This window comes from Bos mutus, unplaced genomic scaffold (genome assembly GCF_027580195.1).
Source record: "Bos mutus isolate GX-2022 unplaced genomic scaffold, NWIPB_WYAK_1.1 CTG2007, whole genome shotgun sequence".
In the NCBI taxonomy this organism is placed as follows: Eukaryota; Metazoa; Chordata; class Mammalia; order Artiodactyla; family Bovidae; genus Bos; species Bos mutus.
The window spans coordinates 1-4,096 of NW_027219461.1; the positions used below are offsets into that span (position 1 = coordinate 1).

Genomic DNA, 4,096 nt, shown 5'->3' on the forward strand with positions numbered 1-4,096 from the left:
GTTTGTGTAGCTGAAATCAGAACAGATGATGCAGATGTCCTGTTTTCACAGTTGATATAGCCACAGTGTTTCGAGATTTGATGTGCAAAGTCTGTTTGACAAACTAGGCATAATTCTTGAGAAGGGTATCATTTTCCACTGGCCTTAAAACAAGTCGTGTCCCAACTGAGGCAGAGGTTGAGGTCACTGAAACAGAACCCAAAGATACATTTGCTCCTGTTCTGAAAGCTTATGTTCCTGTTCTTGAAGCAGAAACCACTGATTCATTAACAGAATTAATATTTTTGACTCATAATATTTAGGCTTACTGGAGATTGAACTGCCATTTGTTGTGTGGTAAAACATAGCCCTTGCTACTTTTCTCTTCTCCTTTTGAGGTTACATTTTTGCAATATGTTAATTGACAGTGACACAACACTGCCTGAAGTATTAACAATTGCTTGGCCTATGTTTGCTTAATTTTCACATCTTTTATCTGAGACACAGTTCAATTTGATGATTATTTTTATTGGTGTTTCCCCACTGTAGATGGAATTAGTACTATCTGGGGCTGTTCTGGAGGTAACATGTGTTTTACTCAATGGAGAAGAAGGAAAGACTTGTTTAATGGATTTTCTGCTACAATAGTTGGGGTTGAAGTGCCACTGGGAATTGCAACATTTATAAAAACTAATTTCTGAGCAGAAACACCTGGAGATGTTAGTTGCAGGTGCCACATTAATCGATTCCACTGCCAGGGAAGAAGAAAGACAGATGGAGCTGACACCAGCATAAGTTTCTGCACTGAGTCCCACTGATAGTATCTCCATTTGCTGTTGCTTCTGATCTTGTAACAGGGTAACCACGTGACATAATCTATGATGTTTAGCTGGTGTACAGATAACATTTGAACTGGTTTGTCTAATTTCCTGTTGATCACGTTAATTACACTTACCGAACTATTTGCTGTTGATAATAGGGGCTAGAAAGCAGAGGACTTTAAGGGAGAGAGGAGCATGGGTGAAGTTTTATCTATCCTTATGGCCCAAATTACCACTGCAGGAAGGTTGGCTTAATGTAAATTGCAAGATTTTTGCCTGTGGATGGATTAATAGCCAGCTGGAATGGAAACAGAAGTAAGTGCTTGGCCAAAGATGGGAGACTGATCATAGCAGTTGATTTCCAGCTACTGTGAAAAAGCAGATGATGATGAAGCTGTTGATTTTTGGTACCAGAAATGCCTGGCTAGAGCAATAGTGAAAACTGAACTTCGAGGGGATAAACTGTTGGGTGAATTCTGGTCTGGACTGGTCTGTGCTTTACAACTCAGTGTTTCCACCTCGTGTCCTAAGAATTGACTGTAGATCTCTTATACACAGTTTTCAGTTCTTGCTTTTGCTTCAGAAGAATCAACAGTCTGTTGTGCAAAACAGTTGAGAGCCCTACTGGAATTTAGATCCATTTAGTGTTGTTGCTGATAGCTGAGAGGCTGAACTGTTGAGAAATGGTGGGTGAAGCAATGGGCTGTGGGAACACTTGGCGGCTGAAACTGTGTTCTTGACTTTCCTGCCTCCTCTGGCTAGTCTTAACTGGTGGTGCTAACAAATTACTTATGGAGGTTACAGATGTGGGCTGTGGTCGAGCACTACTCACATTTGACAAAAATTGTGTCTTGTTGAAAGCTGTATTAGGTAGTTGGGTGAAGCAGTTCCTGTTGGGTTGACAAGAACTGATGGTAAGAAAGAGTTTACATTTGCTGTCTGTGGGAAAGATGAACCATGTTGTTCTGTACCTTTTGTTGAAGTGGTGGTATTTCTTTTGCAACTACTTTCCTTCCTTGTGCTGAATCCTGAATTCTTAGGCAGAATGAGAACCTGTTATAATTTTCTCCTGATGATTTAGGATCTGCGTAGGTTTGCATCTGAATCTTTACAGGCTGTTATGAAGATCTAGAGACAATACACTGACCACAGGGCATTTTGTATACCATCTGTAAAGGACCTTTTGTACTGGTGTGCTTGAGTCAATACTGGCTTTATGGGAGGCTTGCTTCTGGAGGAGATATGCTTCTTTCCACAGCAGGGCACTTCTACCTGTGGAAGGGCAGTTGATTGTGCAAGAGTCCCACTTTGTTCCCAACTTATTCTTTGCAAGCAAGGCCTGAATAGGTTTGGTCCCACTGGAGTAGACACTGGTGTTGAATCAATATAGGGCAAGCGACTCTGGACACAGTGGCTCTGTATGCTTTGATTCATTCGTGATCCCATCTGTACATCACCTTCTGCATTCTCAACCACCACTGTCTCATTTGTGCTTAACTTTGGTTTCTTCCTTGGGGAAAGCTGCTGCTATCATCCAGGTAACTAATTTGCTTGGACTGTGGTTTAAGTGTTTTAGGCAGTGTCTTCAGTACATCTTTAGAGGCAATTCCTTTTCAAGCAACTTACTTCTGGCCATAGGAAAATCTATTTCTGTTTCAATTTCCTTATCATCTGAAAATGATAAAAACAACTTATTTGTTTATATAAAAAACTGAATAGCAATGATAAGATCAGTATAAACAAAGAAATCTTGATCCAGCGATTTATTAAAAAAACTGTAGTCTTGATTCAAGTCCTCAGTACCTGATGGAAATTAAGGTAAGGAGACCATTGACATGGTTATCCTCATACTGTAACATTCCCAAGAACAACACACTGTATTAATAGAGAAAAATTATGTTTGGTCGAATTCTGCTGCCAATACAAGTGTAAAAGGACTTTACAACTTGCGAGATACTCAGAAGCCAGCAGTGGGAGCTCCAGAATTTACAGTAGACTAGTACTCACTAGTCTACTTTTCTCCTTCTAGACAGAGAAATCTTCATATCAAAGAAGCGTTCTCAGCCTGCTTTTTTTAGAAGAGACTGTAAGAATAAAAACATTCAGTTTTTCTGCTGTTCATTATTCCTACGGTAAAATTTATATTTCTATCTGAGGTCAAACTGGGCTGATGAAGTTACACCTTTCAATTCACCAAAGACATGAAATGTAATAGGTTAATACATTTCTAGCACAAATTTTCATACCTATCAGATAACTAAGGGAAAGTTATTTAGCTGGATTTACAGAATAATATAATCTGAAGCAAATTGAAAGGAATTAAAGATAATCTTATCCAGCCTCCTTATAGAATAGGAGTGTCCACTCCTAGTCACATTAAGGTCATCAACATAAAAATAAAACAAAAAACACTTCACAATTGTGGGGACTTGCCAGTTTCATTTAAGCAACATCACATATGGTGTTTCAAAAATAACAACAATAAAAGAAAGAGGATGCACCTGTTCCAAAGGGATTGTATATTAATGATGTGTGGTCTGTACTGAGCAATAACTTGCCTATAGTTTGGAGTCAGGTACTGGTTCTAGAAACTCCTAAGTAGTAATAATGACTCAAAAGAGCAACTAATAAGACATTAGCACAGCTTCAAACATAATAGATTTCCCAATCAATAAACCTCATTACTTCAGACTATCTTCTATCTCACAAAAGATACTAAAATTTCTCTTTGTGCTTGTAGTGTTAATTTAAAGAAAGTTTGAATGCTTACCTAAATCAAAATGATCCTTCTCCAGGATATCTAGAGGTTCTGTGGTGTACAGACTTGCTACTGATTTCTACTTCAGGTTTCTCTTCCAGGATCTCCTTCACCTTCTTCACTAGTCCACAGTTCTCTAGCAAATTTATCATGATCAGGCTATTCTAAAATCATCATGTAGTCTCTTTAAGCGAGCTCCTGAAATAAAATATTCAGCATAAAAATACGATGTGTTAATCTCTTGGAAGCTACAGTAACTCAATATTTCAAACTATTTATTTCCATTATTTTCAATTAAGTCACTAAACCTATATTTTAATCAAGTGTGTGTAGATGCCAATGATGATTGTTGTTCAAGAAGACACAACACAAGGTGTGAGCATAGGAAACTTTTAAGATTGTATCTGTAAAGTATTTGCACATACCACCCACTGTCATTTTAAAGGCTATTGGGAGGCCTATTAAATGTGAAAATGTGAAAAGATTAACTTTTCTCTATGCTTTACACTGACAGAAATAGACTTGAGATAGTCTTAAA

General features: G+C 38.1%; 1 pseudogene; it reads right to left on the bottom strand.

The window, feature by feature from the left end:
* Positions 1-5: 5 nt before the first annotated feature.
* LOC138986822 (uncharacterized bromodomain-containing protein 10-like) lies at positions 6-3,717 on the bottom strand (annotated as a pseudogene).
* Between the last annotated feature and the right edge of the window lie 379 nt (positions 3,718-4,096).